Here is a 27,134-nt window from a genome sequence, read left to right as displayed (position 1 = left end):
ATTGGCCCTGGTCAAAAGTACTGCACTAACAGCAACTAGGGTGCCATTTGGAACGCACTCTTATACGTCAAGGAAGATCGGGGAAAAGTCTCCAATTTCTCCCTCTCCAAATACAGATTTTTCAAATTGAAAATCTAATCATATTAGAGGCTATGGTTATATCTCAAAGGAGCTGGTTGGTGTATTTTAGTGGAAAGGCCTGATTAAATAATGGATGCAAAAGAGACATGCTATATGCTGTTTGACAACAGTGACCGAGGTAATAACAGTGCAGTTACGCTCAGTGAAATGTTCATGTAAAAAGTCAAAACAGGGAGGCAGAATGTTTGCCATTGAAAAATACCAGGCGCAGATGGTGGTTTCGATCTCTGTGTTCCTTGATACACACGCAGTCACACGCATGCACACAGCGTTTCAAAAGAGGATTGTGTGTCTGTTTATGTTCTCAGGTTGGTTAGTGTACATGGAAGGTTCCTGTTTGTGTGTGTGTGTGTCAGTTCAGGTTAGTTGGTGAACATGGCCAGACTGTTTGAATTCGTACAGTATGCGCGAGTGTCTATGTGTTTGTGTGTACGCAGACACATGAGCGACTCGGACAGCCGCTGTTAGATAAGCTGACTATGTTCTTGTCTACAAGGGGTCACGACCCCACAGTGCCCACTCAGACTCAGGCGCTAGCAAGATGTCAGCAAGTCCTAAGGGGGCGGGGGAAGGGCTATTTAAAGACGCACGCCAAAAATGCAGCCGATAGCATTTTTTTGGTTTGGTCTATTTTTAAGCACGCAATAAAGAATTACTTAAACTGTCTGTGAAAAATGTTTGGACAATAATGGAGGTTGACTAAGAGCAATATCCTGAGGTAAATGTGAAATTAGTTCATTTTAATATTACAGGCAAAAGAGCCCTAGAGATTCAAAGTTTCAAAGTCCCAGTTCATTTTCTGTGGAGTTGAGAATAAACCATAGCCTGGCAATTTGGTGAGGATCTCTACGACAGAGAATGAGCGATGAAGACCAGAAATGTAAAAGCAAAGGAATGTCTGTCAAGTCCAGAGTAAATCTCAGTCAAGACATGGTGAGTCTGAGACTACCCTTAAATCGACCGATGCCGAAGGGACACCTCAACTCCAAGGCAAAAAAAGGATAGAATCCACAATTACGCTCTCCCACAATTAACAGAATTGGGGCCAAGTTATTTTTGTGGGAAATATGTGGGGAGCTCGGGCCGGTGGCACAGGAAAAGAGACGCCTGGGAAACAAAATAAGAGCTTGAGAAGACTGGTATGCTATTGGTGGATACGGTCCATTTTATGGGTTGCTCGGGGTTTTAGCTGTGGGTATTTAGGTGCGTTACTTCAAAGCAGTGTTGTCAGAGCAAAAGCATGATTTGCATTCAACTTTGAAATGAAATCCAATAAACCCAAAACAATGAACAAAACAAAATACAAGAATTTTAAAAGCTCTAATTGTGGTTTTAGATGTGGGTATTTTGGTCCGGCACTTCTAGGCGGTATTGTCCGAGCAAAAGCATGATTCCCATTAAGCTTTGAAATGAAATCAGATAAACCCAAAACAATAAACAAAGCAACACAAAAGCTCCACTGCTGTACAGAACAACTCCTGAGAAGGAAATGGATGAAAATGTGGGTCGTAATCTGGGATTATAACAGTTTCTTATTAACTGATCCTAGGTCAGTAAAACCCACTGTTGGCCACACATTGAACACGTTCTCGAAGAGCAACATCTGATCTAGGACCAGTGACCGTAACAGGACAAAGCAGTCGCGCAATTTGTAAATTAAAATGTGCCCATCAACTAAAGCCTGTCATTCAAACGGCTACCAGTGGATTTCCTTCATATATGTCAGATACAGTGCATTCGGAAAGTATTCAGACCCCTTGACTTTTCCATATTTTGTTACATTACAGCCTTAATTTAAAATTGATTATATTGTTTTTTTGACAAAGCAAAAACAGGTGGACATTTTTTTACTACAGAAATATCACATTTATATAAGTATTCAGAGCCTTTAAATCAGTACTTTGTTGAAGCACCTTTGGCAGTGATTACAGCCAAGAGTCTTCTTGGGTATGACGCTACAAGCTTGGCACCCCTGTATTTGGGTAGTTTCTCCCATTCTTCTCTGCAGATCCTCTCAAGCTCTGTCAGGTTGGATGGGGAGTTTTGCTGCACAGCTATTTCAGGTCTCTCCACAGATGTTCGATCAGGTTCATGTCCGGGCTCTGGCTGAGCCACCCAAGGACATTCAGAGACTTGTCCCGAAGTCACTCCTGCGTTGTCTTGGCTGTGTGCTTAGGGTCGTTGTCCTGTTGGAAGGTGAACCTTCGCCCCAGTCGGAGGTCCTGAGCGCTCTAGAGCAGGTTCATCTTTCCCTCGATCCCGACTAGTCTCCCAGCCCCTGCCGCTGAAAAACATACCCACAATATGATGCTGCCACCACACTGCACCATAGGGACGGTGCCAGATTTCAACCAGACGCTTGGCATTCAGGATAAAAATAGTTCAATCGTTTCATCAGACCAGAGAATCTTGTTTTTTTTTATGGTCTGATAGTCCTTTATGTGCCTTTTGGCAAACTCCAAGAGGGCACTCATGTGCCTTTTACTGAGGAGTGGCTTCCGTCTGGCCGATCTACCATAAAGACCTGATTGGTGGAGTGCTGCAGAGATGGTTGTTCTTCTGGAAGGTTCTCCCATTTCCACAGAGGAACTCTGCAGCTCTGTCAGTGACCATTGGGTTCTTGGTCACCTCCCTGACCAAGGCCACTCTTCCCCAATTGCTCAGTTTGCCCGGGCAGCCAGCTCTAGGAAGAGTCTTGGTGGTTCCAAACTTCTTCCATTTAAGAATGATGGAGGCACCTGTATTCTTGGGGACCTTCAATGCTGCAGACATTTTTTGGTACCCTTCCCCATCTGTGCCTCAACGCAATCCTGTCCCAGAGCTCTATGGCAATTCCTTCAACCTCATGGCTTGGTTTTTGCTCTGACATGCAATGTGGGACCTTTCCAAATCATGTCCAATCGATTGAATTGAAGAGTACTTTTGGGTGTCAGGGAAAATGTATGGAGTAAAAAGTACATACTTTTTCTTCAAGAATGTAGTGAAGTAAAAGTTGTCAAAAATATAAAAAGTAAAGTACAGATACCCCAGTATTTTTACTGCATAGTACATTGATGATAATTTGGTTAAAGTCCTCATACTATTTAGAAGGCTTTTAGTACTGAGGTACAGCACTAAAGTAGTATTCAGTAAACAGTATGTAGTATAACAATCCCGTCACAGCCCCGGCCAAATAGACAGCTAGTGTAGAACACCTTTATCTCATTTTAGTAAAGCGGTGTGGGCTAAAGGCTGCTATGGTATAGTAAATTTGAGCAAGACACTTCCCCCTAATTGATCCTGTAAGTCACTCTGGATAAGAGCGTCTGCTAAATGATGCTTAGACCCCATATCACATTTGATCCCCAACAGGCCCTCCACTGGACTTAACAGTTTTAAATAGAATAATATCTCCCTGTTACCTGGCATCTGTTTCTTCAACCTCTCCACACATTAGCGAACCCCCCTCTGTGTGAACAAATTATCCCGGGAGGGGGGGGACAATACGCTGACCCCCTCGTGCCCACTACCCATACTGGGTCCGAGGCAACAACAGAGCCCTGCATCAGATCATCGAGCAGTAGCCACTGCCCTGAGAGTGCTAATGTAAGCTAACACAAGGCCCTGCTCTGTGCGTTGTGGCTGGGGGGGAAAGCAATAGGATGTGACAACCTGCCATGTTGCTTCTGTCCAGTGTGGGTCACTGTGCTACTGTTATAGAGCAGCAGTAGAAACCTGTGGAGGAGCAGGATGAGGATTCGAAGAGTGAGGAGGGAGACAGAGTGAGGCGGGAAAGGGGGAGAGGCGGGAAAGGGGGAGAGGCGGGAAAGGGGGAGAGGCGGGAAAGGGGGAGAGGCGGGAAAGGGGGAGAGGCGGGAAAGGGGGAGAGGCGGGAAAGGGGGAGAGGCGGGAAAGGGGGAGAGGCGGGAAAGGGGGAGAGGCGGGAAAGGGGGAGAGGCGGGAAAGGGGGAGAGGCGGGAAAGGGGGAGAGGCGGGAAAGGGGGAGAGCGAAAAAGAAAGAACGAGAGATGGAAATAGAGACAGGGAGGAGAATAGGACTCGTTCACGTCACCACTCCTTCCCGTCAGGCAGAAACAGAGAAAGGGCATTAGCGTTAGCGGGGGTATTAGCGCTAGCTACGATTAGCATGGTAGAGTTACGGCCGCTGTCTCCTCTACCCCACTGGGACACGGCCATAGCGATTAACAGTCAGCGCTAATGGGAAGTAATTGCAGTATAGAGATGGATCGCTATCCAAAACAAGATAGAACTGGTTCATCAGAAAAGTAGATATTTATCATGAGCAATTTGCCTGAATTCAAAATGCGATTCTCTACCAATGTGTGGGGATGTGGATAGCGATAAACAAGTCAAGGTAGCCTGGAGAGAAAGGACTGCCTATAAATCTTGCTCAATTTGGCACTCTTTCTGTTGTTCTGTCTGCCCATCTCTGTCATTATGTCTATCTGTGGTCCTGTCAGTTCCTAGGTCAGTCCCTCTATCTCTGTAGATCTACAAAGTCTGCAGTCTGGCAGGACTGTGTGTGTGTGTGTGTGTGTGCGTGTGTTGGTGCTTGCATGTCTGTGTGGCCACGGTGGATTTCAGCACACATCTTTATTCTACTGAGGGACTGTCTGTCCACAGGCCATCATGTCCATATTGCATACCCTGATGAATAGACCTGGCAGACGTTGGCACCATGTGACATCACAAAAAAAAAAGAGTGGAGTCAGTAGACAGAGTATGACAGAGCTCCAATGTAGACCGCTGTCTCGCGATCATATTTCACGTTTCACGTGCCATGCTCACTCAGTCCTATGGAGTCTCGTGGAATCGTCTACTGGAATGCTGCAGACGTGGCAAAACGGTTTATTTCAGATACAATAGTCAACAAATATTCAAAACCCTACTTTTCATTTTCAAGCCATCTTGGAATGTGACAGGGCCTTCGATCCCTCTGTGCGACACAGTGCATGGGCTGACTAACTGTTAAAGCAGTTTTGTTATCTGCCCTGCCAGACAGTCTCTTTATGGAGACTTTCTCTGTAAAACAGCAGGCATTACTGACAGGCCAAGGTTGGTAAGTCAAATCAGTGAAAACAAGTCACTGCTAATCATCTGAGAAGGGTCCTAAAACGGGCCACTGCTAAGAAGGGCACTAGCTTCTAAAGTCCTAGGAGGGCATAGGACACAGAGCTTTTCAACTCCATGCTTGGAGGGCTGAGCCCCAAACACGGTGTTCCCTCTCTACGATTCTAATCGTGACATGAATCAATCCATTGGCGAGCAACTAGGTAGAAAAGAAAACAGCACTACTTCAGCTCTGCAGGCCTGCAATTAAAAAGCCTTGGTGAGGGCCTCTATACCGTCTTTCAATCTCTGTGAATCCGACCTGACATCCATTTAATAGGCTTGACCTTTCCTATTCGCGGCTAGGCGGTGAGGAGGAGACAGACGTTGCGGGGGAGTTGGGAGCAAGAGCACCGTCTGTTAATTGGGTGTTTAGCCTTGGAAAGAAGACCTTTCGTGACGTGCGAAGAGCTGAAAAGCCCCACAGGGGACTTGCGGAGTCTTTGGACAGCAGGCTAGAGAACCTCATTTTTCTAAAACACTCCTATGCTAATGCTAACACTAACTGCTAATGAGTTTGAAGGTGAAGGGAATGTGTTAGTAAGAGTGAAGCAGCTAGCCTAGTGCTGAAGGAAATGCCCTTTCAGTGTAGAGAGGATTATTATTCAGGCAGGCTTAATGCTAATGCTACATCGCTAATGATAATAGCTAAATGCTAATGCAGGAAAGTGTAATGAGGGGTGAAGCAGCTAGCGCAAAGAGAATTGCCCTTCCAGTGCAGAGAATGCTAATGCTACGTCGCTAATGCTAATGGTTTTGAAGGTGAATGCGGCTATCTGCAGGAACGAACCAGGAGGGGTGATGTCATGCTAAGGTGGATATAACATTGATATTGACATAGCCTACCATCAGGCTACTAGACAGGCACGATTAAAAAGAGAAGTAGATGACAACAGACCATTATTTAATTCTTCAATTAGCTGTAGCTAAGAATGCTATTAACTCCCCATAGATATACTGAATTACACAGGTGCAGGGTGAACTACGGGTAGTAGGATGATAAGGTGGTCTTTATACAAGAGCGAGTGGGTTATACTTTCATCCCTTAGACCGGTCCTTTGCCCTCCGGAAGGGGTCTGGAGCAGGGAGAGAACTCTATTTGCGTTTACATTCTAGTCAGTTAGTAAATGCTCTTCCCGGAGCAATTAGGCAACTTCCTCCCACTTCAGAATTTCACCGTGAGGTCGTAGGGCACGTGGATCAAAAACGTCACCGGTGCAAACAAAGTTTATAGACTCAGAGGTTAAAGTATCTGGGAAAGGTGACAAAGTCAAAAGGTTTGAAATGTAAAGAATGTCAAAGACAAACTCTTGGTGTGTCGAGTTGGATTGGGGAGCCCTTGTTTTGGTACCAGTCTCAATCTTTTGATTCTGTGTACCAGAATAATACTTTAAGTACCCTCCTGGTGATTTGGGCTCTTGTTACAGACGATCATACGTCTATTTTCATCGCCGTCATCAAATAGCAACAGGCCTAAAGAGTTTAGCTGCGACACAACCCTGACACACCACTCTCCCAGCTAACGGGTAAGCAATAGCAGACATTACATAGTCCTGAAAATGTGTGTGTTATTGTGTGTGCATGTCTGTGGGTGCTGTGGGTGTTTTTGCTGACCTCCGTGTGCGTGTGTGTGAGCGTACATGTGTTTGTATGCGTGTAGTTCGGTATGCACGCATAAGTGTGGGTGTATCTGTGCATACGTGTTTGCCGAGTTCCACATTCTTACACGGCATTGTAACTCAAGAGGCTTGTTTTTCACTGCTCGCTGCAAAGCAATCTTTGGAAGATCTTTTGTCCTTGCGTACGACAGGGCCTTTTAACAAATTACCCTAAACTGGATGGTATGAGGAAGATGAAAAAAAGAAACATGAGTTGCCAAACCAGACACATTTATCTTCAACATTTTTCAACCTAACTGAAATCTAACTAATGATACATCTGCAAATACTTCAACTGAGCCCTCTCAACTATTTGTCAGTCAAGCCCTCTTCTTCCTGAACTAAAGTGAAATCCTTTGCCTCTAAATAAAACTGAACCACATTCCATCCATTAACGACCTATCGATTGATCACTGTGCGTACACAACCCTGCAGGGGTAAACATGTCTCTGTCCCATTCGCCAATGGGCATGCAACAAAGTGTCCCTGTGTGTGTGTGAGGTCAGGGGGAACGAGGGCCAAGCGAGCTGCATGCTCTCTCTCCGCATGTGTGTGTGGTGGGGGTGTGGTGGTGTGGTGGGGGGGAGGGGGGGGGGGGGGGGGTCAAGGTGGCATTCCTCAACACCTCAGAGACTAGCCTAATGGACAGATCATTGTAGAGGGGGGGAAATAAAATAATCTGGTGTTGATGCACTCTGTGAAAGTGAAAAGGGTAGAATGAAGTAGGAGAGGGAGAGAAAAGGCAGGGGAGGGTTTGGGGAATTGGTTGGTTTTGGTTCTCTTTCAATATGGGTTCAAATCGGAGAGTTATGGAAGTCTTCCTGCTACTTGACAAAATTCAATCCATCGCACTCCCTCCATCTTCCCCCCGTTTTCCCTCTCTTTCAATATTATAGCCATGTTGTATTTGCAATATGATGACACATCAGTGTTCAAGACAGCCAAGAGGCACAGGATCAGTGAGGCTGTGTAAACATGACGAGCATTGACAAGATTGCAGAGGCGAAAGCACTAAAAGGCCATACACCATTTGGACAGGCAGCCAAGATGTTAGAAGTGAAAATGCAAGCAACATATTGTTTTTGTGTCTGTATTGTAGGTTATTTGAAGAGCCTGGTTTGGGATTGACGTTTCTGTGTTCCAAATGAAAGCGGAATACTGTTTTGAGGTTAGGGAAGAAAAACCTCGGGTTTTCATTGCAACCATTTTTGTCCTGTCCACTGTTGGGTTTGGCTATAGTGCAGTGCTGCAATGTAGTGGTACTGTTCTGTTCCAACAGACAAATAGTAGCCAATCTAATCATATCACAATTTTTTTTTTTTTTTTTTTTAAGTTACATTTTTCACAATCAAAAACAATAAATTACCTAAATCAAATACTATAATGCAATACTAAACAAAGCAAATAAACTTTAAAAAAAAAGTAAAATAAATACTTGTTTATCACTCCTTAATGAATTATTCATACTTTGAGTGCAAATACTTACTGCTGGACTATTCCATTCACATTTGCCCCTCATTGTTGATTTGATGACAACTTATGAATTGTTATCAACATCATACATCCAGTCCACTAATACGCAAGTGGTTGACAGCCTATGGTTTGTGAGGCATGTCCATTCAAACAAAGCCTACTATGACTGACATTACACCTGCAAACACAGCAAAAACCATTACCTTTCATTTACAGACAGCAAGTGCAAGAGTGCCCCAAAAAAACAAATCTTACCGTCATAAAAATCAAAAGCAGGGAGACTTATTTGGGAGAGACGGACATCGGCGATCTCAATTCCACACTCCACCTCAGGCTTTAAATCCAGAGTGTAGTTTGTCCGTTCCTGGGAAGCACACAGATGCAACAGAGAGAAGAGAAAACAGAGTTAAAGAGAGTTAAAAAGAGAGAGAGAGAGTTCCCTGTTTTAGGTGAAGCAGTGATGAGATAGCATGTCTGCGTCTCAAAATAGGGCTGCAACTACAGGACTGGAAAGTTACCCCTAGAGTAGGGGGGTCAGAGTGTGTGGGAATGTGTATGGGGGGGTGGATAAAGTGACAGGACCTGCTTCTGAATATACATACATACATACACACGTACAGCCATCACACACTTCCCCATCCCAGGCATGATACCAGCAGTGCAGTAGCTCAGTAGCAGACAGGCATTCCTCTGGCCAGATCAGCAGCACAGTAAAAATAAATGATGGATAGGAGAAGGGGGACGAAATGGGTCGACTTGGTGGAGTGAGGTGTCAGAGGTAGTGCACAACCATCTCTCCCCAGCGTCGCTATTTGAACGGCTATGTCCGTGCCACTAACTTATTGAGGGCCATGGAAAGTAGAGTTTCTGTACAGAAACGAAGCTGAGCAACAAGCCACATTTGATATAGCCCATGCAGTCTCCGAATGGTTTATGGAACATGCCGTACACAATCTTTCGCTCTCTGCTGTTGACAGTTTGATCATCTGTCAGAAACGTTGGCCAGGCTCAGTGTGATGATCCGGCGCACATAAACATTAAGCACACACACACAGACACACCCTCCCTTCCAACCTATCCCGACCAGCTATTCGCAGGCAAGTGATGTAACCAGAGCTATATTCACCTTGCATTTAGAGGCTGGTCATCGCATGCCGTAACACAGCTACTGGACAACTTCCACCTCTCTAAACGCAGCAGTAAACCAAACAGACACAAATAGATGCAGCAAGGGGGGGACACACACACAACATAACATAAGCTTCATCCACCTGGTCCCTGAGATGTTCATTAAGTTCCTTTAATGAAGCCTTTGGATGAGTCCAATTAAAAACTCACTGGTGGTCACTGATGAGGTAACCAATACTGATCAATGATTCAACACATTTAAGAAAAGGAGTTAGCTATCGTGGACGAGCCTCAATTCATTACCGCAATTTCTCCCGTGAACTTCACCGGCTCACACTCAAGTGCTCTCTCATGGGCTTCGTCCCAATATAATACATTCATTTCCTACTTTCCAATCAAAACAGATGGATGACAAGACTGGATAGGTTTTCATTTAATTGTTTTCGTCAAGATGAGTAATTTAAAATCAGTGGCCATGAAGGAAATGAGGAAGCGTTCAAGGAAATAGCCGAATGGAGAGATGTTTAACTTGTTTCCAGTGGTTTCCACAGGCAGAGGCTTCCATAACATACATGCCTACAGAAACTGCTGTGGACAACCCCTCCCTTTTCTTGTGGATTTTGGGTAACTCCTACAATTGCCAACCACAAGAGCTACTTTGGCCATTTGGGGTGCAGCGTTTTCCTGTTGTGAGGCCTGCTGTTTACAGAAAGGCACATTGACGTACAGCACAGTGCCTATTACGTGGTTCCCACTGTGGACGTGCTAAGAGAAATGGAGATTTTCATGTTGTTGGAGAGAGGACAATGCTTTCATTTTCTGTGATGTGAGAGAAAAAAATTAGTTGTGCTCCATCCACTGCTATAAGTTTATTTTGCGTTAAAAATGGTGCCAATGGTCTGTATAGATAACTTCAGAACTTTACTTAACATCATGTATTCGTGAGCTATAAATATGATGACTCGCATGTGAAGGTACCGTACAAAACATAGACTAACTTCATTTCACAAAAAGTATATTTGCATAATTATAAAGGTCATGCAACCTGAATTGCAAGTCTTTTGATCATCCACATGCTTTGAGAGACAGAACTCACTGTCAATCGAATAGGTGTTTAAATGATTCTGATGCTAACTAATACCAGTTTCTAAACCCAGTAGCGCAACATCGCAAAACTTCCGGGAACATTTGTCAAGCAAACCAAGCAGACTGGGTTTGTGGTTTGAAAATTCTTAAGTTGTTCATTTTCTCAAAATCTAAAAAGGCACAACCCTAGATTGGAGCCAATGTCTTCAAGTAGTTGAACGTGTTATTACTCCAAATTTATGAAAGTGACAAACTGACACGTTTTTTATTTTAGTCCAAAACAACTCTATATCAAAGGAGTGCCTTTGATTTGATGGCATGAACAAGCGCAGTTCGGCACGAGACGACCGTTAGACACGACGACGTGTTTCTGCACATGAGCTTAGCTAGCCAATGTCACGAGAAGCAGTTTCTGCCTGTCTTCATACTGTGCCATCTTTGCTAATACTTTCAACTAGTTAGCTTGACGCTAATGGATACTAAACAACAAGCTAACTCCTTGCGATAGAGCTAGCAACAAGTCAACCGCAAACTGTGCTAACAACAAACTAAGTCCTTGCAATAGAGCTAGCAACAGTTGAACCGCTAGCACAGTGATAACAAGAAGGCCCGGAGAAACTATCATCCGCCTGCATGTCCAGAAACTATGCAGTGTGACAAAATGGTAAATGGAGCATCGATTCAGCCAGCTGCCCGTCCCGGATCAGCACAGTCTGAGTCCCCCTGTCACCCTGCCAATGATGGAGTGGTAACGCTCAAATCCCCTCTAAAAAGGTACCGACGGCCACCATGGAAACAAGCAGCGCTGACGACATAACATGTCTCCTGCCACTGAGGTAGTCCCCTTCTAAGCCTGAGACCTTGAGGACCACAGCGATTGGGGCGTCAGCTGTCATGATTAAGTGGCAACTGGTAGCGCTAAAAAACGCCGATCGAACACGTGCCGGGGATAGCTGCGGTATCTCGGCGCGCTGAGAATTGACATGTGCTAATGATGTAACATTGGGGGGGATATTCAGGTCGATCATGGACCTAAAAGGAGCGGTCTGTCATTCTGTCTGTTATTTTGAGGGCCAGAAGGAGAGCAATTTCCAGTCTGTTCCATTTCAATTCTAGTCATGAAGAGAGATGCTGGTACTGACTAGTCTTACGGCATTTAAACACAAATTGGGCATTTTCGTGAATGCTGTTCAGGTAGAAACTTCAGTAATACAGATATAAAAAAATGATTAACCAAATATGGGGCACATACAGCTCTGAAATTATCTCATTAAAGTACCAGAGACCAGAAAAGCTGGCGCACGCGCACACACACGAGCCAATCAGGACTAGACGGGGCACGTCAACATCGTCTCACTGGCCTGATTTCAACACTCAATCCATTATCAGCACCAATATGGGTCCAGCCATTCCCAGCTAAGGAAGTGACAAGTTATAAAAAGCAGAGGAGCAGGGTAAACACAAATTACAGTGACACTGTGTGTACCAAATGACACTATTCCCTATAGAGTGTACTTCCTCTAGGGCTCTGGTCAAAGTAATGCATTCTCCCTGGAATAGAGTGCCATTTGGGGCACATCCAACCTCAGTTTAGGGATGGACCAAAAATATAAAAAACGGCCTATATTTATATTTAGGCCTATATTTCACCCCACTAGCAAACATCCCAGAAAATAACCTTAAGCCAGTGACATTTTTATTTATGGGTGGTTGGCTTCATACAAATATAATTACTCTATGGTTGGCTTAATATATATGTCACCTATGGATAACAAGGAACACTGTCCTGGTATGCTGATTATATAAAACCTGTCATAATAGCCTGTTTATAAGTTGCCGTGGTTAACGCAACATAAACTAGGCCTAAGTTAAATCATATAGAGAGCTACAGTATACAGTAGTCGGCTATGTGACCTTTGCCATGTAAAGGTTAGATACAGCACTATAAGATTAATGGCAAAATGGCCCCGAATAGAATTCAACATAGGCTATGGCTAAAGTTGACATACCCTTCACATATAAAATAAACTGCATCCCACTGTTGAGCCTGAACCTTACAAGTGTTGGGAGATCGATGTCATAAGTGGGAACATTATTCTCCTATGATAGGAGTGCTGTAAGAACATTATGGACATTATGACACGAGTCATCCATCAATCCTGCTCAACCTCTCCCAGACTCCCTCACACCTCTGCCCTGGGACCCACCGACGGGCCCATTTCCTGCCGCCTCGCCCGGCAGCCAATCAGGCACCCACGCTCACTACTTCCCTCGCATTCTGCCCGGTAACAGGATCCAAACTGTTGGCGGGGGCGCTCTGGCATTTTGGCTGAGGACGTGTCAATCCCGGGATTTACACATACTTGACTGGTGCAGGGTTTAGAGACGGGAGGCTTTCTTTAGCGCCACACCTCTTTCATCAAACCGGGAGAGACAGGAGCAAGGAAGGGAAAGAGGGAAAGCCAGAGAGAGGGAGAGTGGCATGGCATTTAGGATGGGTGTGGCACGGGTGGTGTGTGTGTGTAGCACGTACTTCCTCTACATACCCAAATGCCAGTTCCGCTATACCGGCACCTATTGCAGAGGCGTTGGCGCAAACTACTCTCGCAGCTGGTACACCGTCCAGTAGCGTGTGTCATCGCGGAAATAGAATACACAGAGAGGAGAGAAAGAGAAAGAGAGAAAAAGAGCGAAACGGATGTCGGATTGTCATTAATACTTTCCTCCCCCGTAATCTTTACGGCTCACTTTCGCCGCCTACCCCGGGCCCACAGAAAGGTCACAGAGGAACAAGCATTGGGCCAGGGCCAGAGGGGCACCACCACTGTGCCTTTTCAGAGAGCGCTTGACCTTTGACCCCCATGAATCACTGCACTTTTCCCCCGCATGCAACAAACAGGACGTAAACAAACGAGACCTGGGAAGGGAGTAGCTGGTTTGACACTTTGAAAGCGGTCTTATAAAGAAACTTAGGCCTCATACATTCAATAACCTCAGAAAGAACTCCTACAATCGAAACACTGCAGGCTTAAGCTTTCAGTACTTTGTGTTGATATCTAGAATATTCTACAGCGCCCTAAAGCGTTAGAGGATTAGCTTGACTCAGCAATAGCTGTTGCTAGACTAGCACCCACTGTAGCACTTCAGAAAAGTACAATAGTCCTGCTACATGTAGAGAGAAAAAGCTATTGTGTGCCCTCTTTCACAAAGAGAAGATCTGGTTGGTGTTCTGGTGACATCGACCCCCTTGAAGCTGTGAAAATAGTGCCCGGCTCCCAAAGGAAACCCTAACCCCTATATAGTGCACTACTTTCGACCATTGCCCTATGAATAGGGTGCCATTTGGGACACACACACAACGTGTCATATCCAGCTGCCTGAGGGTAAAGGTCAATTGGGTCCTTTGTCACAAGAAACTCAGCCGTGGGACTTCCTTATCCAGGCCACGTCCATGTAAAAGGACCCATGAGCACCAACTTGAAGTTCATAGGAGCAAGTTCATAGGAGTATATCAAATTGGGTACCGAATGAAAGCTAAGAGTCTATATAAAAATTTAAAAAATGAAGGCATATACACAGAGGCACATTGACTGACCAGGTGAAAGCTATAACCCCTTATTGGTGTCACCTGTTTAATCCACTTCAAATCAGTGTAGATGAAGTGGAGGAGACGGGTGAAAAGAAGGATTTTTAAGCCTTGAGACAATTGAGCCATGGATTGTGTGTGTGCCATTCAGAGGGTGAATGGGGAAAACAAAAGATTTAAGTGCCTTTAAACAGGGTATGGTAGTAGGTGCCAGGCACACCAGTTTGAGTGTGTCAAGAACTGCAACGCTGCTGGGTTTTTCACTCACAACAGTTTCCCGTTTGTATCAAGAATGGTCCAGCACCCAAAGGACATCCAGCCAACTTGACAGAACTGTGGGAAGCATTGTAGTCAACATGGGCCAACATCCTTGTGGAATGCTTTCAACACCTTGTAGAGTCCATGCCCCAACGAAGTGAGGCTGTTCTGAGGTCAAAAGGTGGTGCAACGCAATATTAGGAAGGAGTTCCTAATGTTTTGTACACTCAGTTATAAAAAGTATACACACACACTATTGTTTACAGGCTTCCTGGGCCGTATACAGCGTTCCTCACAGAGTTCCCAGAATTTTCAAATCGGACCTTGTAGTCATGGCAGATATTGTAATTTTTGGTGACTTTAATATTCACATGGAAAAGTCCACAGACCCACTCCAAAAGGATGTTGGCGCTATCATCAACTCAGTAGGTTTTGTCCAACATGTCTCCAGACCGCATCATTTCCAGACATACCCTGGATCTAGTTTTGTCCCGTGGAAAAAATATTCTGGATCTAAATGTTTATCCTCATAATCCTGGCCTATCAGACCATCATTTTATTACGCTTGCAATCGTAAACAAATAATCTGCTCAGACCCCAATCAAGGATCATCAATTCTCGGACAAACCAAAGATTCCAAGATGCCCTTCCAGACTCCCTCCACCTACCCAAGGACGTCAGAGTACAAAACTCATTTAACCAACTAATTGAAGATCATAATTTAACCTTGCGTAATACCCAAGATGCAGTTGCACCCTTAAAAACAAAGACATTTGGTCCCTGGTATACAGAAAATACCCGAGCCCTGAAGCGAACTTCCAGGAAATTGGAAGGGAAATGGCGCCACACCAAACTGGAAGTCTTCCTACTAGTTTGGAAAGACAGTACAGTCTGCACAGTCAGTCTGGTTTTAGACCCCATCATAGCACAGACTGCACTTGTGAAGGTGGAAATGACCTTTTAATGGTGTCAGACCAAGGCTCTGCATCTGTCCTCGTGCTCCTAGACCTTAGTGCTGCTTTTGACACCATTGATCACCAAATTCTTTTGGAGATATTAGAAACCCGAATTGGTCGACACAGACAAGTTCTTGCCTGGTTTAGATCTTATCTGTCAGAAAGATATTGGTTTGTCTCTGTGGATGGTTTGTCCACTGACAAATCAATTGTAAACTTGTGTTCCTCAAGGTTCCGTTTTAGGACCACTATATATTCTAGTTCTTGGGGATGTCATTCAGAAACACAATGTCAACTTTCACTGCTTTGCAGACAACAGCTTAAGCCTACCCTGGACACCTGTGTTTCAGACATAAGTAAGTGGATGGCGGCAAATGTTTTACTTTTAAACTCGGACAAAGAGATGCTAGTTCTAGGTCGCAAGAATCAAAGAGATCTGCTGTTGGATCTGACAATTAATGGTTGTACAGTCGTCTCAAATAAAACTACTCTGCACCCTCTTTTGACAAACATATCAAGACTATTCTAAGGACAGATTTTTCCATTTTTAGGAACATCACAATAATCCAAAACTTTTTGCCTAAAAATTATGCAGAAAACCTAATCCATGCTTGTCACTTCTAGATTAGACTACTGCAATGCTCTAATCTCTGGCTACCTGGATAAAGCACAAAAAAAAACTTCAATTAGTGCTAAACACGGCTGCTAGAATCCTGACTAGAACCAAAATATTTGAGTAGAAACAAATATTTGTGTGCTAGCCTCTACATTGGCTTCCTGTTAAGGCTAGGGCTGATTTCAAGGTTTTATTGCTAAACTACAAAGCATTACATGGGCTTGCTCCTACCCATCTCTCCGATGATTTGGTCCTGCCGTACATACCTACACATATGCCACGGTCAAAAGACACAGGCCTCCTTATGGTCCTTAGAATTTATAAGCAAACAGCTGGAGGCAGGGCAGGATTTCTCCGATAGAACTACATTTTTACGGAATGATCTGCCTATCCATGGGAGAGACACAGACTCTGTCTCGACCTTTAAATCTTTACTGAAAACTCATCTCTTCAGTAGATCCGATGAGTGAGTGTAATCTGGCCCAGGGGTGAGAAGGTGAACAGCGACGAACCGCCCTTGCGGTCTCTGTCTGGCCGGCTCCCCTCTCCCCACTGGGATTCTCTGCCTCTGACCCTATTACAGGGGCTGAGTCACTGGCTTTCTAGTGCTCTTTCATGCTGTCCCTCGGAGGGATGCGTCACTTGAGTGGGTTGAGTCACAGACGTGATCTTCCGGTCCAGGTTTGCACCCCTCTCAGGCTCGTGCGGTGGATGAGATCTTTGTGGGTATACTCAGCCTGGTCTCAGTGTAGTACGTTGGTGGTCGGTTGATATCCTTCTAGTGGTGTGGGGGCTGTGCCTTGGCAAAGTGGGTGGGGTTACATCCTGCCTGGTTGGCCCTGTACGGGGGTATCGTTGGACAGGGCCACAGTGTCCCCCGACCCACCCCTGTCTCCAGTATCTATGCTGCAATAGTCTGTGTCGGGGGGCTAGGTCAGTCTTATATCTGGTGTAACTATCATGTCTTATATGGTGTCCTGTGTGAATTCAATCTAATTTTCTCTGTCTCCCCCTCCTCTCCGGGAGAATCTGAGCCCAAGAATCATGTCTCAGGACTACCTGGCCTGATGACTCCTGGTTGTACCCAGCCCACCTGGTCGTGCTGTTGCTTCAGTTTCAACTGTTCTACCTGCGGCTAGGGAAGCCTGACCTGTTCACCAGACGTGCTACCTTGTCCCGGACCTGTTGTTTTCGACTCCCTCTCTCTACCGCATCTGCTATCTCGACCTCTGAATGCTTGGCTATGAAAAGCCACCTGACATTTACTCCTGAGGTTCTGACCCGTTTCACCCTCTACAACCACTGTGACTATTATTTGACCCTGCTGGTCATCTATGAACATCTTGAAGAACAATCTGGCCTTAATAGCCATGTACACTTATAATCTCTACCTTGCACAGCCAGAAGAGGACTGGCCACCCGTCAGAGCCTGGTTCCGCTCTAGGTTTCTTCCTAGGTTCCTGTCTTTCTAGAGAATTTTTCCTAGTCACTGTGCTTCTACTGTACATCTGCATTGCTTGCTGTTTGGGGTTTTAGGCTGGGTTTCTGTGTAGCACTTTGTGACATCTGCTAACGTAAAAAGGGCATTATAAATACATTTGATTGATTGAACAGTTGAAGTCGGAAGTTTATATACACCTTAGCCAAATGCATTTAAACTCAGTTTCACAATTCCTGACATGTAATACTCGTAAAAATTCTGTGTCTTAGGTCAGTTAGGATCACCACTTTATTTTAAGAATGTGAAATATCAGAATAATAGAGATAATTATTTATTTCAGCTTTAATTTATTTTATCACATTCCCAGTGGGTCAGAGGTTTACATGCATTTGGTAGCATTGCATTTAAATTGTTTAACTTGGGTCAAATGTTTTGGGTAGTCTTCCACAAGCTTCCCAAAATAAGTTGGGGGAATTTTGTCCCATTCCTCCTGACAAAGCTGGTGTAACTGAGTCAGGTTTGTAGGCCTCCTTGCTCGCACACGCTTTTTCAGTTCTACCCACAAAACTTCTATAGGATTGAGGTCAGGGCTTTGTGATGGCCACTGCAATACCTTGACTTTGTTCTCCTTAAGCCATTTTGCTACAACTTTGGAAGTATGCTTGGGGTCATGGTCCATTTAGAAGACCCATTTGCGACCAAGCTTCCTGACTGAGGTCTTGAGATGTTGCTTCAATATATCCACATAATTTTCCTGCCTCATGATGCCATCTATTTTGTGAAGTGCACCAGTCCCTCCTGCAGCAAAGCACCCCCACAACATAATGCTGCCACCACCGTGCTTCACAGTTGGGATGGTGTTCTTCGACTTGCAAGCATACCCCTTTATCCTCCAAACATTACGATGGTCATTATGGCCAAACAGTTCTATTTTTGTTTCATCAGACCAGAGGATATTTCTCCAAAAAGGTCCTTTGCTGTTGTTCTGGGATTGATTTGCACTTTTCGCACCTAAGTACGTAACCTCAAGGAGACAGAACGCGTCTCCTTTCTGAGCGGTATGACGGCTGCATGGTCCCATTGTGTTTATTCTACAATGCAGAAATAGTAAAAATAAAGAAAAACCTTGGAATTAGTAGGTGTGTCAACTTTTGACTGGTACTGTACATAGTGTTGTTTTGCTCTAGGACACGCACAGGCCGTCGTAGAAGGCCCACCCGGTACCAGCTGAAAAAAGTGAATGGAAGATTATATGGAGACTATTTAGTGCCAAAAATAGGGGGTTAAATACATGCCAAAAAAAATATGTTTTCTGAACAAACTTCCTTAAAATAATTGTTTTTGGGGGGGACCATCTGTTGTTCCATGTAGTGAATCTGTTATTCAAAGCATTTCTATGGGCTATTAGCAGTAAGGCCATATTGCTTAGTAGAACCCCCCCCCCCCCAACCTTGACATATCGTTGTGCAACATCATGGGTAAACTCTGTCCATCGTCTTTCAGCTCGTAAAAGTGGACTTCTACTGCTGAGGGCGATTTAGATACGTGTTACTTCTGTGAACTTTCAGTAAAAAAGTTAGACATGGCAATTAGCGTTTTTACCGATATCAATTTTGTTTATGAGTTATTAAGTGATCAAAACTCAATTCTCAGAAAAAAATCATAAATTTAATTTTTGCAATTCAATTTTCTACAATGGGAAATCTTATTAGTCACAATTCACAGTTGGGTTCACAAGTTTGGACAGCAGAGTACAGTGCTGTAGAATAGAGCACAGTACAAAAAAGTACAGTACAGTTAAGTACACAGTAGAACACACTCGAGTCGAGTACACTAATGTACTGTACTTACTACTGTACTTATGTCCAAACGATGTTCGTTTCAGATTTGGTCTGACCCGGACCAATCAAAGTTGGTCTTGTTTAGGGGCAGGGCTCATTAAAATAATAGCGAGTGTGTAGAATAATACCCAAATATGAAAAGGAGGATATTGCATATTTATACATTTGTGCAACCATTTAGGATACATCACCATGAAGAGAATGACACATACATAATTATGCATTTCTGTGTAGCACAGATCAGGGACCCATGATGTAATTCCGTTACCATAATTCTGTTACCGGCTGTAAATCCACTTCACGTTCAATAATCAAAAGAGATTTTTTCAAAGTCAAGGTGTCATAACTGACACCGCATTCTTTCTGCAGACATCTTTTAATCAGGGAAGATATTTCGTAACGTTTTTGGGAAAACGTGGACGAATAAAACAGAATTTATGAAATTCTTTGCACAGTCCTTCAAGTAAATGTGTTTTTATCAAAATTTCTGTGGAAATTGTTAAAAGTGCATTGAGTTGTATGGTTTCTTAAACTTTGACATTAATGGTTTCGTTTGGCATAGATTTTAAGCAAAAAAAAAAAATCTATTTCCATGGAATTGCCCTACATTGGATCCACACTGCAGATGTCTACAGCTGATTGGACGGATCCCTTCTTCCTGCTTCCTCTGTCACACTATAGGCTCTCAAATCCTTGCATCCCATCTCCATTTGGAACAGAATGCAGCCCGTTATGATTCCTATTTGGATTCCCATTAGCTGTTGAGGAAGCAGCAGCCATTCATACAAGGGTCCACACCAAAAACACAGAACATTAAATGGACAACAGCAACACAAATGTAAACTAAGAACACTATGACTATTTAAAAACCAGACAAGAGACCATTCTCCACTGATCTAGCCTTGTGTGACTATGTAATCCCACTATAGCTAATCAGGCTAAGGGCAAAAGGGCAACTCTGAGCTGCTTACTCTGAGGGAAGCCCTAAAGTCCACAGCATGCAACCTTCAACTTCACTTCATCAATTTGAAGAATTCGCAATTACCGTGACATGTAGTCGTTTTACATACTTTAGTGAATTTAACTGACTAAATCATTGTAAGTAAGAGCGTGCTCAGAATGACTGAAATGTAAACTGATGGCAAACACATAAGATAGTTGGAAGGGTTTTACTAAGACGAACGTTTCTGTGGAAAACTGGCATGGGAAAACTACAGTACATCTGAATAAAAGGTCATCGAGTTGCTGTATTGGAGATCAGTAAGTATGCTCCACGGCCCTTTTATCAAAAGGGTTCTGAGAAACAGTCCAGGCAAGCTTTTCAAAGACAGACCACTTGAGCCACGCCATCAGCTCTTCTTCTACAGCAGGAAAGAGCGAGACAGAGACAAAGGAAGAGTGAATGGGCAAGCGAGGGAAATAGAAAAAGGAGGAGCGCTGGAGAGAAGAGGGAATAAAACAGAGCGAGAGAGAATGTGCGGCCCGTTTTGTCCTGTCGACAGAAACCGTATGGCATTCTCCAAATCCCAGATAGCCCGCCTAGATCCTGCACCACTCCCCTCTGCTCTCACTCAGTAACTCAAACGAGCAGGTAGCAGGTGCAGCCACATAGCTGTAGCGGTGGGTGACCGGAACACCATCCCTCCCTGGGCCATCAATCAAGTGAAAATGCGATGATTGTCCCATTAATGTATGGTTCTATTTAAGCCGTCCCTCCGGACTGTTTATTGGCTAGCTCGTCTTAGTGACATCCATTCAAACGCCAAGTTGCCAACTGTTGATTCCCATTATGAGTTTCATTGGACAAGGTTGGATTTCTCTCTTGTTCATACACAAACACACGTTACAAAGTAGTTTCCAAATACACACAACTACATCCAGAATTACACACAAACCCTCCTGCAAACACACACACCCCAGACTCGCTCTCAGGTACACTCATAGACACGGTATGCGGTTCCCGTAGTGATAGCATTAGGAAAGGAAAGGAGGGTTACCTAGTCAGTTGTACAACTGACTGCCCTAAACTGAAATGTGTCTTCCGCATTTAACCCAACCCCTCTGAATCGGAGAGGTGCGGGGGGCTGCCTTAATCGACATCCACATTGTCGGCGCTCGGGGGAACAGCCTTGATCAAGTGCAGAACGTCAGATTTTTACCTTGTCTGCTCGGGGATTCGATCCAGCAACCTTTCGGTTACTGGCCCAATGCTCTAACCACTAGGCTACCTCCGGCCAAACATTACACACTATTCATAAAAAAAAAAAAAATTGAGCAGGAAGAGAGGGAGAAATTGAAATGAGTGTGTGTGTGTGTGCTTGTACGTGCGTGTCTAACTAAATGACTAGACCGACAACAGGAAGTTACCACCGACCTTTCACTTTTCCTCATTACATCATCCCTTTATTTGTGGGTTGGGGCCGAGTTACAGTAAAAAAAGGGATTCAAGCCTCTTGAACATTTCCTGTCAGATCTGGGATGTCGACTCTGGGCATGAGCGAGCTCACTGAGCTACCGTATGTCTGAGACACAGCGGCTGTGAAAAGAGACTACAGTATTATGGCTGACTTAAATAGCCTACATGACAGTCCAGCTGTTCTATGTGACAGCACTCATTTCTCCAACTGAATATGCCATGATAAGCCATCAACTTACTTAAAAATAAAATTCAAACGTAAAACAAGTCATTTATTTTGTGCTACCGCATAACTTATCAACTAATTTCATACAAAACATAAACCAACACCCTATGATCACCTTTAGGCAAATAATTATTACAATTTTATGACAATAATTGCCTACTATGGCATATGTTAAGACTGATTGCCATTGTTGAAGGGCATAGCAGTGAGTGGAGGAAGTGAAACCCCAGTAATGCTGCAACAATTGGCCAGTAATCTTCTTAGTGTGCACTAAGCCTTTGATGCCCATGCAGTGGGGACGGTGTAATGACACAAGACCATTCTGCTAGAGCCCAGTGAGTGAAGGGTGGTTAATGAGCATTTGAATCCAAAGAAAGTAATTTTGTTCATCAGTGAAAGTGAGTGGGTGACAACAATTTCAAATCAATTTTATCACTATGGTTTTAAAATGTTCAATGAAAGAGGGAAGAAGGGGGCATTATTTGGAGGTATGAAAAACTGGAGAAAATATAACTGGTTTTCCAAGTAGGCTATAGTCGTTTCATTCAATATCTCTTATACAACTTAGAAAGTAAACATGGATGGGGTTGATTGCTGGCTTGGCAAATGGTCACACAGTCCAGGGTTTCCCAAACTCAGGCCTGGGCCCTCCTGCCCGCTGGGAGCATGGGTTGGTTTTTCCGTAGCACTAACACAGCCCATTCAAATAACCATCACGCTTTGATTATTTGAATCAGCTGTGTAGTGCTTGTGCAAAAACGAAAATGTACACCCATGGGCAACCTGGTCTCAAAGCATTTCGTATTATTCTGTACGTAAATCCTTGACACTCCATTTAATGAAAGGGAAAGGGGGATTCCTAGTCAGTTGTAACACTGAATTCCTTCAACTGAAATGTGTGTTCCACATTTAACCCAACCCCTCTGAATCAGAGAAGTGCAGGGGTCTGCCTTAAATCAACATTCCACGTCTTTAATCAACCGTATGATATGTTACGTTTCGTACAGTATGCATTACTTTGTGGATGTTCATCTCCCATTTTGTATGATATGTTACGAATTACAATTTGTAATATATGTTACGAATTTGAAGATTTTATTTTACGAATTCTAGCTAGGTGGCTAACGTTAGCTAGCTGACTAACATTAGCTAGGCTAGGGTTTGGGTTAAGATATATGCCCACCCACCATACTTTCGTTTTTGCCTTAAGTAACCATCTGTTTTATGTAACCATAACAAAAGTAACATATTATACTAATTTGAGTGTGCCGGATTTATATGTACTATGTTACATCTAATCTATGAGACCAGGCTGCCAGCGGGGGCCCCAGGACCGAGTTCGGGAAACACAAAAGCAAAAGCAGTGCAACAATGTCATTATTGTATTCAACAAGACATCCCCTTTTCTCCTCACAACCCCCGGGCCGGTCTCCACTAATGACAGTTTAATGATGGTCCTTGCCTAATTGTTATGTTAATTAAGGTGGCCAAATATTGGCGCATCAACTCGAGTGCATCCTTTCTCGCTCAAGAAGGTCACGCTAGATTGGGTTACCGTAATCCTTCTTTCTCATTGCCAAGAACTGGCAACACCGGTCCATTGGAATGTGATCAAATCGAATTGAAGTCGAGTTATCTAGAAGTTGACAAGGAGAAACTCACCATAATAAAAGATCAAATGTGTTGTTCAAATTATGGTGAGTATTTTTTAGGCTACAGTATAGCAAATTAATTGGGCAAACTACCAACCATTCCGCTATGGCAGAGGACATTTAGGCTCAGCATCAACACTGTTGTTTTCGTGAATGCATTCCCAAATAAGCAAACCGCAAAACACGATGTTCCATTGTTGCATTCCTTTCAACATTGGCAACATTGTCGACTCTGCTCAGGATATTGGATAATAATGCTTTATCTTTGATATGAAACTCAGTTATACTAGCTACAATATTATCAGTTGTGCGCTAATTGCCGTAGCGGCAGCTTGCAGTGGCTGTTACATTGCTTACCTCAATGCGAACGCGGAGACATCTGAAGAAATTCGCTCTGCAACAAAATACTGTATCAACCTAGTCGCCAGGAGCCTGCTTGACCGGAATTAAAGTCCATACAAATCTGATATGAGACGAGAAAATGGACAGCGTATACCCTTTTGTCAAGAACAATTCCGAATGACACCGCACACCTGCCTCGACGTCCTCAATTGGCTCGGTCCGATTTCAAATAAACAAACGCGCATGGACGTTGCTAGTTCACGGTGCGGCCAGGCAAAAGCAAGGCACCACCCTTTCTCCCGGGTAACTTGCTCTCACTCGGAGCTATGGAGAAAGCATCGCAGTGAAACTGTCCCTTTACTCCTGGCAAAACGCCGTCCCACCACGACAACACCTCTTGACTGAAGAGGGGCTGGCTGAAGAGGAGGAGGAGACGAGCGCTCACATTTTTCCCGCATGCTCTGTGCGTCGTGGGTGGGTGCCCCCAATCTGACAGCCCAGGAACAGCTCGCGTTTATCAGATATCCAATAGCTCAAGCCTGCCTCATTGTTTCCCAGGGAAAGGGCGGTTGTACGCGAGGATGATGATGCTATATGCTGTGAGCCCCTCCATGTGCAAAAATGGCCTCGTGCAGTAGGTTACCGGGCAGCCGCGAGCAGCTCATTGGTCCCTCCCGTAGTCATGACAACGGCGGTGGCTCAATTATGTGCTCTTCTGGGAGGATGGGATAGAGATGAGAGATGTGCAGGTCACCTGTAATAGGGCAAAATGCATTCCCCTACCTCTGAATATAGTTTGCAAAATACCTTCATGTGCTTTCATTGCAGTGGCCTATATTGAAGCCTTTATCCCATACAGCCGGATTCTCTGCACTACTGGTTAGGATGCACAAACTGAGCCTGCAGTGTATGATCCATAGTTAGACTAATAGAATACCTGAAGATAAAATGCACACCTTGATAGATAACTGCGCATTGCAAATACGCACACACACACACACATTGTATTACCATGGCTATGAACGTATACCAACAATATTCCGGCACTTGTACATACAGTGAGTATTGAAAGTATGATGTAGCCTAACACACACACACACACACACACACACACCACTGAATTATTCAGATGAAGTGTAAAGTGGTTGCCCATGACCCATATAGTGGATGTCCTATGAGGTTTCTGGTCATGGCAGGGGAAAGCACATTGCTTTGAGAGCAGGTTTGACACATGCTGCATCCACACAGTGGACGCTTCATACTCACTACCATAACCTTGGTCACTGTCCAAATGGCTTTTGAAAGCTATATGCTCTGAATGAAATTAGATATGAATCTCCTTGTGAAACATAGGGCATCATTTGTGTGTAGTGTTTCACAAAATGCCTCCTTGTACATTGTACATTTGAGATTTTTTATTTTTTTGAGACGAGTGTCCAACCAGCTATCGAAACCCAAGCAGCTCTGCCAGCCTTCGATACATCACTCTGGGCCTTTCAAGTGATAGAGATGACCTCAACTCCACAGTGATTATTATTTGACAATGCTGGTCATCTATGAACATTGGAACATCTTGAAGAACGATCTGTCCGTAATGGCCACGTGCTCTATAATCTCCACCCGGCACAGCCAGAAAAGGACTGGTCACCCCTCAGAGCCTGGTTCCACTCTAGGTTTCTTCCTGCCTTTCTATTGAGGTTTTCCTAGCCACAGTGCTTCTTCATCTGCATTGCATGCTGTTTGGGGTTTTAGGCTGAGTTTCTGTATGAGCACTTTGTGACAACTGCTGATGTAAAAAGGACTTTATAAATACATTTGATTGATTGATTCAACCGATAAGGAATAATTTAGCCCGAGTGTCCAGGCCTATTCTTTACATTATCTGCTACATTACCAGTCCTTATAGCAGACGCTAGACCGCTAGTGTTTTGCTACACCTGCCCAGACGGTTGTAAACCCTTAACGGGTGTCGTAGTGGAGGAACATGATTAAGAACAAATAGATTTTACCTGGAGTACTAATGCATCGTAACAGCACTGGGACAGAAGTTAATGAGACTAGCGGAAAGGGGGCACGCACACACGACCAGAGGAACCCATATCGCTTATGAATTCTTCAAATGTTTTTCCAGCGTAGGTCGCTATGAACAGTCTAGTGGGCATATCAGTGGGGGACGACTTCATAAGGAAGTGAAGACATAAGAAATGCCCCTGAAAGAAAAACGATAGTTGAAAGAGAGGAGAGTGGCCTTGTATTTCCAGCCGAGGCACTTCTCCTACTGTACATCTCTCTCAGCTGTAGTCATGTTGATTGATTGGTTGATGGAATTTATTTGATCATGAGAAGTAGCAGGCTGCTCCAGCCGGAGACAACATTACATACATTAAACATGATCTAGGATAAAACCACAACAAAGCTTGAAGGCTTATTTGCATTGTGGTCCTCCGAATGGATTTGGTAGAAGTTGGCCATACCACTGATCTAGGGTCAGATGTTATCATCCCCCTGATGGTTAAGGATTGGGGTTCAGGGTAACTGATCCTAGATCTGTGGTTAATGGCACATTGTATATGAAGCGTCCATCCAGTTTGGTGTCCCTAGCCCCTCCCTCTACACAAGATCAAAGATGGCCAAATATAACCATTCGTTGATATGACCTTTGAGGGGTGCCAACAACATCAAAGAGTGTGTGTGTACGTGCAGGCGCGTGTGTGTCCAAATATGTGTGTGTGGTCTGTTTAGTTTCTGCTAGCATCTTGAAAAAATATACTCATACTGCAAAATCCAAAAGCATCCCACTGTTGTCAAGTGGAGCCCTTATTTTAGGAGGGTGTTATCCGCGGGGCATAGTGGACCCTTAAATAGCACCCTTATCCAGTCCCCTCGACTCCAGGGGGACAGACATGGGACAGGCCCCTCGCTGGGTCTGGAGAGAGAGGGTGACGCTGCGGTGGCGTCAAGTATGCAGAGACCCGCCGGTGACAGGCAGATATACTTAGGGGTGGCGGCTGGGGCCATTCCAATACACTGGTGGTTCATGTAAAATGCAAGCTAGTTTGCTGGAGGTCAGGCTTGTCTGCTGGATCTCTTGGCTTGATTTGCTTTTAACTCATACCCAGTCAGGATTGGAACTAGGCCTCACTGAACCAAGGATTTAGAAACTAAAATGCATCCTTTTCTTTCATGGAAATAATCACTAATAAGA

The 27,134-nt window shown here is 44.2% G+C and overlaps 1 protein-coding gene across 2 annotated transcripts in view; it reads right to left on the bottom strand.

Moving 5' to 3' along the window:
* Nucleotides 1-24,568, bottom strand: part of LOC129841379 (sorbin and SH3 domain-containing protein 2-like) — an 85,765-nt gene extending 61,197 nt beyond the window's left edge. The window contains exons 1-2 of one of the 2 annotated variants that reach the window (XM_055909627.1): nucleotides 23,945-24,568; nucleotides 8,637-8,745 (exon numbers count right to left, since the gene is read on the bottom strand). The gene's annotated coding sequence lies outside the window, so the exon portion shown is untranslated. The remainder of the gene's footprint in view (nucleotides 1-8,636; nucleotides 8,746-23,944) is intronic. The other variant, XM_055909628.1, reaches the window with a different exon arrangement.
* Between the last annotated feature and the right edge of the window lie 2,566 nt (nucleotides 24,569-27,134).

The sequence above is a fragment of the Salvelinus fontinalis genome, chromosome 42 (genome assembly GCF_029448725.1).
Source record: "Salvelinus fontinalis isolate EN_2023a chromosome 42, ASM2944872v1, whole genome shotgun sequence".
Classification (NCBI taxonomy): Eukaryota; Metazoa; Chordata; class Actinopteri; order Salmoniformes; family Salmonidae; genus Salvelinus; species Salvelinus fontinalis.
Note: the sequence above shows the minus strand (reverse complement) of the source record. Positions and strands in the feature narration are given on the sequence as shown.